The sequence below is a fragment of the Lepidothrix coronata genome, unplaced genomic scaffold (genome assembly GCF_001604755.1).
Source record: "Lepidothrix coronata isolate B3197 unplaced genomic scaffold, Lepidothrix_coronata-1.0 Scaffold243, whole genome shotgun sequence".
In the NCBI taxonomy this organism is placed as follows: Eukaryota; Metazoa; Chordata; class Aves; order Passeriformes; family Pipridae; genus Lepidothrix; species Lepidothrix coronata.
This window is the reverse complement of record NW_016690423.1, coordinates 1,059,859-1,074,004: the sequence shown is the minus strand read 5'-3', so window position 1 is coordinate 1,074,004 and position 14,146 is coordinate 1,059,859. Positions and strand designations below refer to the sequence as shown.

At 45.2% G+C, this 14,146-nt stretch overlaps 1 long non-coding RNA gene across 2 annotated transcripts; it reads left to right on the top strand.

Moving 5' to 3' along the window:
- Nucleotides 1-1,995: 1,995 nt before the first annotated feature.
- Nucleotides 1,996-4,811, top strand: LOC108507175. Of its 2 annotated transcripts, none has more exons than XR_001878018.1 (4): nucleotides 1,996-2,446; nucleotides 2,984-3,125; nucleotides 3,240-3,527; nucleotides 4,498-4,811. It is a non-coding gene; the product is annotated as an uncharacterized LOC108507175 (long non-coding RNA). The 2 variants fall into 2 exon arrangements; XR_001878017.1 differs by having other exon boundaries at nucleotides 1,996-2,519.
- Nucleotides 4,812-14,146: the final 9,335 nt, after the last annotated feature.

The following is a 14,146-nucleotide window of genomic DNA, read 5'->3' as shown; positions in this document are numbered from 1 at the left end:
GGCAGGAGGACAGGGGAGGCAGGACAGGGCAGGGCAGGCAGGGGGACAGGGCAGGCAGGGAAGACAGGGCAGGGCAGGCAGGAGGACAGGGGAGGCAGGACAGGGCAGGGCAGGCAGGGGGACAGGGCAGGCAGGGAAGACAGGGCAGGGCAGGCAGGAGGACAGGGGAGGCAGGACAGGGCAGGGCAGGCAGGAGGACAGGGTAGGCAGGGAGGACAGGGCAGGCAGGGAAGACAGGGCAGGCAGGGAAGACAGGGCAGGGCAGGCAGGAGGACAGGGCAGGCAGGGAGGACCAGGCAGAGTCCTGGGCTCAAGCAGAGGCCTGGCTGGCTGGGCTGGGGGCTCAGGCTCTGGCTGCACAGCCTGTCAGCCTGAGCTCACTGCTCCCCATTAATCATCTGGTGCAAACCTGGGCTTCAGCAGAGCGCTGACATGAGAGCCAGGCTCTAATAAAACCCTGACAGACTGAAAGGGAGGCAGCCTCCTGCCTGTCTTCCTCCTTCCCTTTCAAATGTGGGGTAAAGGCTGGGGGAGAACAAAGAGACACCAGCGACTGGTAACAACTTAATATCTTCGTGCAGCTTTATCAGGCTTTTTAACTAATGACTAAAGCAACTTCACCTCTACAAAATCAATCATCATGTCATAGAAGTCTGAAACACTACAAAATTAAGTGCCTGCCCCAGGGATATAGAGCATGTGTCATGTTTAAAGTGAATCTAATTCTGCTGGGGGTCCCTGGATGTTACTTTTTACTTTCATGTTCCTTGGAGATATTCAGAGATGAGGAAAGACATGGCAAAAGAATCCAGAATTCATGCCTTCCCTTAAAAATATGATTCAAGTAATCCTTTAACTCACTTATCAGAGCTGTGTGCTTATCAGAGAAGTGAACTCAGTGATCTAAATAATTTAACCAGAAATACACCAGTGGGAACAAGGCTGCAGCAGTCCAACAGGATGGACAACACACCCTGCTTCTTCCCCAAGATGCTCAGCCTTTTAACAGAAAGGCAAACAAACCCCACGTGTTACCTCCTGAGTCCTCACTGTAACCACTTCAAACTGACTTTTCTTTTTAATTTTATTAATTAAAACCAGAGGGTCTGGAAACCATCTGTTTTGAGCCACCATCCTCAAATCCAGACAAGGGCAAGCAGGTGAAGATAAGCACGTGTGGTATTTGGTAGGTACAGCATTCCTGTTCAAGGGCAGATGAACAGAATCAAGGCTGTGCTTCTACAACAGGTGCCTGTAGGTACAAAATTCCTTGAATTTCACTGGGCAACTTTCACCTTTCTCATGAGACTGTGTCGTGTCAAGTTAGTTTTGACATCAGTATCTTACTCTGGATTGCACCAGCAATGTGATTTAGTCTTTGTCACTCAAAGATACTGAAGATGGGTATCCATTTTTAAGAGGGAAATAACTCAGAAATTTTAAGAAAATGACTGATAGCAGGAAAGAGATAGGCCCAATTTAAAATAAATAAATAAGTTCCTAATTTAGGACTTAGCAGCTCTTTTCCCTACTAGCAGAGAGAGAGAGAAAAATTATACTATCCCCCTCTCTTCTGTATATAAAAAAGAAAACAAAAACTTCTGCATTTAGGCTCACATTCTCTGCAGCCTCTTCCTCCTGGCAGAAGGGCAGAGTGAGGGCTATGAGTAGCACATGGGCCTTTGCCTGGTCCTCATGGAAGTGCAGCCCTGTTCTCCTGCACCACTGAATCACTCACGCCTTTCTTCCCTCTTATGCCATTTAGATAAAAAACTCTTCTAATTTATGAAAAGGAAGATTTTTCTCAAACTGAGTCAGACACCTACAAGTGTGATCAAGGCTTAACTTCCTAAGCAATTTAAAAAAAAGAACATCACATTCTCGTTCAAGTTTTTGTAACCCCTGACTAGATATTTATGTGACAATGACTTCAACTACCATTATCAATGGCTGTTGCACACAACCAGATGAGACCATGAGAGCTTTTCTCTACAGACAGAAGAGGTGGTATCTGTACAGTGCTTTGAGTTTTAAATTGTTTCTATTTCAGTCCTGTTTGCAACCATACTAACCTTTTAACAGCAGGGCTCCTGCCAAGGATCAATTACTTGCCAGGGGATTTTTTTTTTTAAAGCTCAAATTTGATACAAGCCTCGGATTCTTTTTCCTCCCTTTCATACAATATATAATTCCAAGCCCTCACTGTTCACAAACTTTCCAAGAACTGTATTTAGACAAAATGTAAACTGGCATATTTTCCATTCACTTCATGGAAATATTCCGAACCACTTTTGCAAGCAGCTGAAGATGTGCTTTTATCTTGCCATGAAGTCATAAAGTTTAATTTGCAACATCACAGTTGCTTCTATGGCAACAGATGGTGACATCAAACACAGGATCATGACTTCACTGTAGGATCAAGAAGGATTAGCTTTGCACCGAGGAAGTTAAGATCTAATACAAACAAATAGCTATAACAACTGCAAAGGGAATTTACAGCGGGATGGTTTACTCCTTGTGTAAATGTTCTTCTTGTTTACTCCAGCATGAAAATCCCTTTAAATCAACCAGCTGTTTGTAAATTAAGCACAAATGGATTAGCTTAAAACAAGTTCAAAGGTTTAAGATGGGGTTTGCACACATACCCAGTTGTGAGCCTACAACTTCCACTGACACTCAGAAAGAAGAGGCCAGAATTACAGTATCGTTCCCTCTCCATAACCTCAAGGACTTTCACCTGCCTTAAGCAGGCTGTAGTGTGAGTGCAGCACACTTGTGTTTAATTTTGAGCACAGCTTGTTACCCCTGAAAACCTTGTGGGGGCAGTTATTTAATTACACAATATATTATCTTTCCTAAGAGATTCCTTATATGGATGAATTCCCTGGCCTTTCACCTTTCTGTTGCCAAAATAAGACCAAACAGAGTGGTCCCAGCTTGAAAGGCCCCTCTAGAGACACCTATTTATTACTAATGTCCCTAGCTAGAGCCTACCCTGGGTGGGACAGCATGTGCAATCAAAGAATCAGCTTCCCCTGAGGAAAAATATGGAGATGGATCTCTCCAGGACACAGCTGAGTCTGATGGAAATCCACGTTCTGCAGCTGTTGCAAGGACTCTTGCAGGTGGGAGAAGAGACAAAAGCCTTACAGCAGCAGCTCAGGGGGGGAACTGCCCCTAGGGAACCACCTTTACAAAAAGCACTGACCCAATTCTGCTCCTCTTTGCTGGGTTCCCAGGCACAGCCCTCAGCACGTTGAAGTGCCACACACACGCTGAGCCGAGCGACCGCTCACGCGCTGACACGCGACTTCATCACAGCAGATGCCACGTCTTTCAACAAGTGGGATTTAACTTTCTGAGAAGTTTTCAAAGGGATTCTGCTGGACTACAGCATCCTCTGTGTCTCCCCAGACAGTTTTTACGCTGAAACAGTGCCAGCCTGGACAGCTTTGCTGCCTGCAGAAGCAGTGAGCTGGGCACTGTGAGCATCCCCCATGGCAAGAACTGCCACCGGGGGTATAAAGGTAACTCTGACTTCACGCCTGGTCACTCTCATGCCTCTTTGCTGAGATGCCAACTGGGGTATGAAATTCTGTTCCACTATCAGAGTCTTCTTTTATGCAGACACATCAATTAGACTTCTAGTCCTGTTGCATAAAGCAGATTACGTTGATTAGCAAAGCCCTTGAGGAAGGGTAGACTTTGAGCAGTTCGCTCCAGAATTAAAGCCAGGCAATAGCTGCAGCACACAGCAGGGCAACAGGCTCATTTTAAACCTCACCATCCATCTCAGAGGTTTGTAAGTGCTCTCTACTTTTATTAGAGGATTTGGCAGACTTTGTTGGACTATCCTTACCATAGTTAATAAGCATTTAACTTACAGTAAGGGACTCACCCAGGTAAATACATTCACTTTGCATATGCACAATTAATATAACACCAAAGCAAACCAAGAAAACAATAGCATGAGGGACACTATGGATACTGATGTAGTGGGATACATTGCTTACATTCACTTCCAAGCACATTTAGTTTGAGGTGACAGATATTGTGACCTTCTTCCACACATACTTATGTGATAACATGAAATCTTTCAGTCTGGGTTTATCAACTCTAGTTTTCTTTTCCTGCCGCTCCTCAGGTCCAATCAACTTCCCTGGTGTTCCTACTGAGCTCAGCTCCTATCTCAGTAACACTATTAGATATTGTCTCCTCTTCAAATACTTCTAAAAGGAAGACAAAAGCTAAAAACTTGCTGGCCAGAACTAAAAGCATTTTTTATCTCGAAACAATAATCATTCAGTGAAATAAAAGACTGAGAGAGAGGGGAAAAAAACCAAAGAAAGGCAGAAACCCTCAATGCTGCAGACATTTGACAAGCCATTTAAATTCTGTGCCTCAGCACCAAGAAGCAAAGCCTGGCAATAATAGACCCTCTGCCCCCCTCCTTGCCTGTTGGGTTCTCAAACAGGGTGCTCTGTGTGATACACACAGGAGGCTGCTCTGCCTGAAGAACATGGCAACTCCTCTGCCAGCTTTCTGCAGACCCACGAGGCAGAGCAGTGGCTCCATCTAGCACTGCCTTGGAGACCAGAAACAGCAAAGAGACTGCAGAAGCAAGCGTGCTTCAGTGGTGTGGAGGAAGAAAAGACAAGGAGATGTACATATCTGGATCTTTTAGCAATTAGCCCAAGCAACAGGAGGAACAGCCACTGAGCACACACTGAACAGGCGCTGAAGGCACCTACAGGAAGGGCCAACTTGCAGAAAACTATTTTGCAACATCTGCGGCACCTAGAAACATTAAAACTAACATGTAAGTGTTCCCCAAATGGTGGGCAGGTTCTTCTGGAATGAGCTGTGTGCAGGAGTCTCTGGTCCAATTCATCCCTAGGTCTGAGGAGAAGGAGTATCATTCCTTCCCTACCAAACTGAAAGCAGGAAAAATGACAGTTCCTGCACAGAAAGCAAGGAATGGTGAGGGATGAACTCTTCAGGGGAGGCTACAGAAATACATACTAAACTCCCTTCCTAAGAGAAATCAAGCCCGAGCTATTAGAGGAGAGAGCCCAGCACTTCATGCATGAAGATGCTGCTGATGAGTAATGGTCAGTAGCAGTGTTGCTCTGGATGTGTTTAAACACACACTCAAAAATTATAAGGATGGTTTGTGGCCTTTGGTTTTGCAAAAAGACCTATTTAAGATCCAAGTTCTTTCAGCGTTTCTATAATGGCTCTTAAAATCAATCAGGTGCCTGCATTTGACCCACTTCTGCTCACTGCTCCAAAAAAGCAATGCATCCTCGGAGTGCTGACCAGCAGATGAACCCAGGGCTGAGGCTCACTGGATCCACCTCATGTAACGCTGCTCATTCAAGTGTGACCTCCAGAGGCTCAGATCCCCATTCATATTTCATATTCCGCAGATGTTTTTCCCCCCACTTTTGCTGCCTGGTTTTAATGCATCGCTGGGTCTCCGTACAACCCACGCTAAAATAGATCTTACTTTTTGTTGTAAGCAAGCAACCAGGTGAAAAGCAAAACTGAAAGGCCTGACAGGCCCAGCTTCCCACTGACATACTCCCTTGTTTATGTCAAAAACCAGGGGCTGTAAGTGACAAGAGAGCAGCAGAGAGCGGAGGGTGCCCAGAATCATTTAAAAGGCACCAGTGGCTTGACAACCTTCAGCAGGCCAGAGTCGATGTTTGTCAGGCTAGGAGGGTGGGATTGCATTAAGCTGAATTTCATTAGGAAAAAATAATACTCAGAAACTATTAAGGGGTCCCATGTGGCTGCTTCACCACATTTAATTTAATGTCTTTCCTCTCCAGCGACCAATCCACCCCCCACTTTCTTACAAATGATGACTTGTGGGTCTTAACCTTACAAGTGAAGATACGTTTGGCCCATTAGTTACCCTATTTAAAGGCTTTTGTTAACTTATAGTAAAGAGCTTGAGCCACGGTTTTACACGGGGGCTCCAGATCAGAGAGGCAGATGGTGTCATAAAAACACCTCCCCCTACCCTATTTATGCAACTTCTGGTGTGTAATCGACATTCACTCTTTATGTACCATTTTCCAGGCACCAGGTTATCCCCACAGATCTCGAGCTGGGGCAGCGAGTGTCTGAAATGCTGGCCATGAGGAATGCCTCGGGCAGAGTGTGTGCTGGAAGCTGGTCTTACTGGCCTATTTCTTGGCAAGAGCGTCCCAAACAGCAAAACCCAAACTCCAAATGCAAAAAGCCTCATTGAATATGTAAAAATTCTATTTGCATTTCAGAAATTAGAAATGAAATAAAAGACAGAAACTACTTAATCTACAATACAGCCTTGATGCTACAGTGCCTTCTATGTCTGTTTTAATTTTTTAAACTTCTTGTTCTTATTGCCCAGAACCAGTTTGCCCAACAAATGCATGTATTTTCCCCTTCCAGAAAGAACTGCAGGAAAGATAATAAATCTGACTCTGCTGGCTACAGAAGAGGATTTCCCAGCAAACTGCAAAGTTCACAACCTTCAAAATTCATCTCTTAGATGACTCAAAAAATAACGTCTGCAGAATTAAGGAATGAAAAAAAAAATCCTAACACAAGCAAGTCTCTCTTTTACATTACTTTTCTGAAAGAAACTGGAAGGCTAAAGGAGAAAAGAACCCACAAATCCCAAGTACTCAGTACTGAGGAGTGTCAAGAGGCAACATACAGGTTCATTAATAACAATAATAATTAATGAACAACCTCTTTAGATACCCTGTCTCATAGTCAATGAGTAAGATCCCTGCAGAAAAGGTTTCCAAAGTCTGGTCTGTTTGATTTTCAGAAGGAAAGGAGAGTATTGTGACTTGCTGGTAACACATATAAATTACAGAGCCACGTTAATTCCATTGCTGAAACAATGGAATTGCAGAACACCACTTCTCTCTTTGTGCCCCGGCTGCAAAGCCCAGTGTGGTCACTGGCTGACAGGGGGCTGGAGGCAAGATCCTGCCCACCAGAGTCTCACTTGCTGAGCTCTAATACCATGACATGTACAGCAATGAGCTTTTATTGATTTTGCATTTGGACCTGCCTCGAACACTCAGGTCGTCTCTCTACAGGAAAAAAAGATTACGTGGAGTGTAGGAAGGACAAATCTGGTGCTAAAAGTAACAGAAACTGAACAAATGGTACTTCAACACTTCAAAACAAATCAAACTCTTTCTCTAAAAACAGAAAAAAATGCTGTAAGAAAATAAAATATACAGGGGAACTAATAGAAAGTACTGATACTGAAACACAGAAGGAGCTACTGGAAAGAGACATTGGCTCAAATTTTCAGCTGACTCTGTTCCAAGAAACTCCCTTCCTGTAATCAGTCTCTGTACCCACAGTCAATTCTGCTGGGCTGTGGGTATGTGTTCACCAGCCCTGCCCTACTTGTTTCCCATGGGAATACCTAACCCAGCCAACACGAGAAAACCACCCTGTGTGCATCCTTCCCTCCTTCCCAGCACAGGCATTGTGGGAGAGTCAGCACAGCCACCAAGGCCTTGAAAGGTGTCCTGGAGGAAGTGGGGACCACACTAACCTGCTTCTGTGACTCTCAAAACTGAGACTGGAGGGAAAGCCTGCATTCCTTCAAGGGTCAGGGAATGTGTTCTGCAGGAACCTGGGAGCGACGCTGCCAAAAACCTCAATGGCCAGAGCGCCCAAGGAACAGCCCATAGCCTGACTGCAAGCAACACCATCAGCTCATGGGACCTGTGCCAGGTCTACAAGATGCCCTGGGCTGCCTTCCAAATTATAGAACAACCCAGTCCACAGAGTCTGTCAGCAGCACAGTCCCAGGGGACCATGGGCTGCCAGGACCAAGCTGCTGCCCGTATAGACTCAGGCAGAGCTGATGTAACCACACGGCTGCAAGCAGAGATCTTCCTGTGTACCTAGACCAGGCACCAGTCTGAACACACAAGCCCCAGACTGTCAGTCTAAGAATCTCTTCCATAGCACAAAAATCAGTGGTGACTGTCCCAGCTGAAAACCACAACAGATCATCGTGGAAAGTCACTCTGTAGAAACCCATCACTTTGGACAATTGCCCAGCAGCTACATGTCCACAGGTGGACAGACACATTCCTGGCCCCTGCTCATGTAATGACTGCCAGGAGCCCTGTGTTCCCCCGGCTTCCAGGTTTGCAGGGACAGCCTGGATCCCACAGATGCAGAGGTGCAGGTACAGCTGTGCCAGGTGCAGAGCAATGGCAGAGTGCTCATTTGGAAGGCTCAGAGCGAGGCAGAGACTAATGACCCACAATGACAGCGCAATCAGCAGCAGAGGTATCATCACCTCTGCCTCTTTTTTGCACACCATTTATAAAAGCCAGGGCAAGGTATTAAACAGCACCTGGGCTCAAAAGACCATAGGATTTGCAGTGCAGCTGGAATGACAAGCAATACCTGGGGCCATGATTTACCTGCCTGCTGCTGGCACTGGTGACCCAAACTGGAGTGTGTGCTCTTTGCACGACTGCATGGGGAGGGGGAAAGTACCAAAGCCTGAAACGGGACACAGTCAGCATCTGTATTTTTCAATTTGTGATCCTGAAGTCAGATTTCACCTGTTCTATACAAGCAATCTTCCTCACCCCTTTTGCTATAATTTGTTTTAGTTCATATGAAACTTGTGAGAGGAAGTTCAATAATTTGTGAAGCGGTGATGTATAGAAAATTCACTGCAGGCTACTAATAGGTTATTAATAGAGCAAAAATTGCTGCAGATTAGAGTACATAAGCATGCAGCCTAATTGCAAAGCAAAACGTCTATCACACTAAATATGTGGCACTTGCAGTGAAATACGTGTCCTGAAATCTTGGTTTTCTTTGCACCACTTATCAACTCCGTGTCATGTTAATCCACAGAAGGAGTCGTGCAACAGTGCGGAAATTCAATGAGAAGGTTTTAAAGAAGAGGTAACATGCTAATAACATAATCCTGCTTTCTATTCTGTCAGGTAAGCTGGAGTCTTGGAGACCCTGGAAAGGTGTTTTATGCTAAGCAAACGTCTGACATTTCTCCTTGCTCTGCAAAAATTCAAAACAAAACAAAGAGATGGATTCAGGTCTCACAACTGATTAAGTTCACCAGAACTGTGCTTAAAGACCCTGAAGAGACCCTGCTAACAAGACAGATTCAACTCTACCTAAAACTTTATTGAGAGCACATTTTCCCAGAGAGTCCATGAACTCTAAGTAAATCCCCCCACACTCCCCTCTAGGAACCTATTCCAGTGCCTAAGTTCACCACTTTTTCCAGTATAAGCACAAGTTCCATGGCTGAAATTTAAGAGCATTCATTCTTGGGTCATGTTTCCCCAGAACATGTAACACCAGCCCCTCGCAGCACCAGCAACAGCTCCAGTGGTTGAGCTGACAGCAGTTGCTGCTGCTGTCACGGGCTGGTCTGCACATTATCCCTCCTCCTCCATCCCAGCCCTTGCCTGTTTGTCTCCTCCTCGAATGAGATGACAAGTTTAAGCTGAGGCAGTCATTAATAACATGGTTTGGTTTGAAGCTAGCCCAACACAGGAGCTAAAATAATCAAGACTTTTCAGAACTACTACAGTACAAATGATGCACAGCCCCCAGCAGAGCTGTCTCCTGCCCAAATGTGCCTCCTCTTTGTCACTGCAACTCTGAGCAGAGCCAGGAGGCCCCACCATGGCACAACTGCTCTGACAGCGACATCAGCAGCACGGCTGATGACCTCTTTATCCTGGCCAGACTGGCACCCAACTCCACATTGGCACCCAACTCCACACACGGGACAGGCAGTAATAGGATGGTTCAGTTCTTCTAAAAAGGAATATCTTTTCTTTAATAACTTAGAGTAGCTCCTGCTCTTCCTAACCACCCTGTTCACAGGAGCTACGGATGTTTTTCCTTCCTCCCTGGCAATGACTCCTGGAGCTGTTGATACACCATGGATATTCAATGTGGCTGCCACAGAACAGTGTTTCAAATGACAGAAGCTGGCTGTGCTGGATCCCCCTTCCCTCCACATGCTCACAAGTAGCCAAACCACAGTCACCCCCACTCCCTGCAAAGCACCTTCTGAGAAACATGCTCCAAAGAGGCTTTCCAAAAGAGCATCCGACAACAGGTAATAAGTTGGAGCTGTCAAGAAAGTCCAGGTAACAAAATATTGTTTGTTTAATGATGCAAGAAAATGTGGGGACACAAATTCAACAAGCGGTGTCACCTCAGCTGTAGCTGGGGAACGGGGGACTGGAGGAGTTGGACAGCTGAGACAAACGAGCAAAATCTGCTGCCACTCCCTGGGTAGAAAATGGCACAATGGTGTGTGACACAGCACTTGGCTTTGCTGAAGCAAGTAAGGCCCCTGCAGAAGCGCTGTGCAAATGCACGTGGTTGGTGATACATTGTTCCATGCATCAGTGTATGTGCCGGGGCCCAGCTGGCAAACTCCATGTGATGAAGACAAAGCCCTTGTGCTGTTTCTCTGAGCACAGTGGGACAGATGTGGTTAGCACTCCGCCTTCTGCAGAGAACTCCTCAGTTGGAACAACTATCTCTGAAAAGAACTGTGGCAATGCTCAGAGAGCTGCTGAGAGTCACCTGTTCCTCTGCACTCAACTCATATTTGGTTTCCCAGTTGAACTGGTACAGAGGGGCAGAGTATCCCATTGGTCCCTTGCAATGGGCTCTGGAGCAGAGCATCCCTCCACTGCCCTGCTGCCTCAGCCCTGTGCCCACGGGGGCACAGACCCACGGGGACAGCACAGGAAGCACCTTGCTGGCTCCAGTGCAGCCTGGCCATCTGTTCCTGTGAGCAGTCACTGCTGAGGGGTTGGGATTTCTGGAACGGGAATTCCAAGCTGGTCTGTCCTGGTTTGCTCACAGAGACAATGGTTACAGTCAGGAGCCTGGCCCTGGGGGATTATTTTCCTTTTCAGTTCTTCTTTGCCCACCTTGCAGCCTCACAGAAGTTAGGCTGACTGGGTAGCTCTGCTGTCCACAAAGACTGCAATGTTAAATCCTCAAAGTATCTGTTTCCTACATAAGAAATCTACCAAGTAGGCTGCCCTCTATACTTCAGCATATGGGATCCCACATTATGCATGCAGGCTTTGTATAGCTGCATGTAAAGCGATATTTCTCACACATAAATACTCATGAAGCAAAGTCAGTTCATGCATCCTTATTCTGCAATTCAAATTATGCCTCATTTGTATCAGTGGAAATCCACTGTGGTTCAGGGAAGGCAGTAACTACTCTATTACATTGTGCAAGAGTAAAATGTTCTCCTGGAATGCCAGTGCCTCTACATTCTGTATTTTTCTTACAAAAAAATTCCATTAAAAACTCACACAGTGATCACAATTAAAACTGCTCTTGCCAGTAGATTAAAAGTACTTAAGTCAGTTCCCCCACCATGGCAAGTGCTTCGCTTGCCTCAGTCACATCCATTAACACCCTCAGTAGATGCCACCATATTCTTCACATCTAGATGGGTTTAAAACATAAAAACCACCTCATTTTGAATTTAAAAAGTAATGGCTATGTATAATAATGTTTTAGAGTCATTATAAGATGATAGTAGCCCTACTGCTCAATAGGTAAATGATTTCTGCCTGCATTTATGGTGATATGGATTTATCTCTTCAAAAGTATATGAATACACTTTCTAAAATGGAGAGATTTTCAAGCAGCCCTCCAAGGAAGGCTTCATGAACCACTATTTATTTTTAAGAGTTAAGTTTTTGGAGAATTTAAAAAAATCTCTGGCTCCAGTTGAGCTTGCAAGTGCTGTAGAGTCTGAATACATGTGAAAGTCCCATACTAAACAACTGTATCTTTGGATTGTAGGTACAAAAAAAAAGGGGAAAACAAATGACAAAACTGGAATTCTAGGTAGAAGAATGTGTCTTTCACTCAGCAGTCACTCAGGTAACATCATAAGGCTTCTCTCATGAGCTGTAAGGTGTGCCAGCCCTGTGTGCTATCACTTCCATATTACTCTGAGTGTTGTTACAGGGGCTGGGACCAGTGGTTGTAACCAAAACTGTGTATTCTACACCCTCTGTGTCATTTCTGGTGGGCTGTTAATAATGGATCATTTGCAGCACCTGACACCTCAGGCTACAACACTCTCAGGCGTGTTTCTTTGTCTTCACACTAATGACTCAGCTTGATAACTCCCCTCCGGGGTGGCATTAGCAGCCACACACCCAGCCTGAGGGGGCATCTCTGCTAATGGGCCATACTGGACTGGCATATTAGGCAGCTGCAACGACCTACACCATTAAAGACTCCAAAATATCCCAAGCCTCAGAGAGTTAAATCACCCACTGTGAAACTGCCTGCCCGGGGGAGGTGCTGGACATCCTCACCGGAACCTAAGCACATATAATCTTGGGGTTTTGGGACTTCTGATCTCACTTCTCAGATCAAGAGGAGGACCAGAACTCCAACAGGAGCTGCAACTGCCACTCTGGACAGGACTGCGATGGTTACTTCAACAGGACTGCGACCCTCATCTGGACCAACAGCTTTTCCTTTCCTCTTACTCTGCAGCCAGGGGGGCCACGTGCTGCTCAGCACAGGGGCTAACAAACACTGTTCTGTTCTTGTCCCAGGGTGCTGGGTTATACTTATGTCTTTGGGGGTTAAAACCAGTTTTCTCTGTATCATTGTATTTATTGTAATCCTTTTAGCAAATTGTAACTCTGACTTGTAATCTCTCTTGAGCTGGGTTCATTTCTCCCACTGCTTTACTTTTAAACCAGCACATTGTTCTACCTAGACACTGCCCTGGCCCCAGCAGGGAGCTGCCCCTCACTGGGGAGGAATCACCAAAGTGGGTGATCTGGAGGACTAAGGATGGCAGCGTCACAGAGAGCCCCTGTGAGTCACACTCCTTCCTGGACCCAGAGGGTGCAGCCTCACAGCTCAGCCCACGGAGCAATAATGTGACAGATGGCAAAAAGTGCTTCCTAACTGCAGGAGAAACAGTCAAAAATGCTGTGTGATGCACAGAAGGGGAGAGGGAGGGATAAAAAATGCCAGAACAAAACAAAACTCCTTTAGAGCACGTACACTTACCTAAACCACATCCAATGGGGAAACAAGGGCAGGTCAGAAGACATCAGGGACACATGAAAAAAAGGAGGAAAAAAAAAAAAGGAACAAATTAGTTGCAATTACATTAGCTTGATGATAGGAGCAAAGAGCACCCAAAACAAATCAGACCCAATCTTTATTTGAGTGAGCAAAGTTTACCAAATTAATTCTACTCCACTGCTGCCTTTTTGCTGTGTTGCTTTAGCAGCAGCATGATGCATGCAGATGAGTTGACACAAAAAGCAGAGAATTCAAACCAAACCCTTAGTGTACTATGGATGGAACACAACTCCACCTGCAAGGCTCTCAGAGGCTGCCCACCTACAGCTGTTTGTGCACAGACTCAACACAGGTGGCTTGGGCACACAAAGGCCTGACTTTGCCTTCAGATCTCACTGACTTTGGTTAAGCAGTTTTAGGAACTTGATTCCTATTGAGCCCATTAATTCTTAGCTGTGCTAAGCCTGGAGCAAATTGCAAGAGCGGATAATGATCAGGGGAAAAAAAACTGCTTTAGGAGGAAAGGAAAAAAAGACAGGAATATGAATAATCTTCAAAAATCTTTATTTTGCACTGTGGCTTTTTTATTTTTTATTGAGGCTCCTGTTACAATGATATTTATTTAATGCAACATAAATTTATTTTTTCATCCCATTGCATGACAGGAGTCTTAATTCTTAATAAAGACTTTGTAGGGGAGCAGCCAGCACTCACTTCCACTAGTTGCAGTAACTCACAATAACCTACATTTCTCTTGCAAACAACACAAACAGGCAAAAAGCATGTCTTTTATTAACCTCAACTACACACATTTTCACTTCAGCTAAATCTACCTTTCTGCTTTCTTTCCCTAAAAGGGATGGACATTTCCAACAACCAGATGATCATACTATTGCTCCCCAATGTCTTCTTTTCCAGAGTCTTTCATTTTGGTCCTTGGATTCCTGCCAAAATTTACTATGATTTTTTGCCATTGCTTTTAAACAAACCTTCCTCATAAACCTCTCTGTCAGCTCAAACT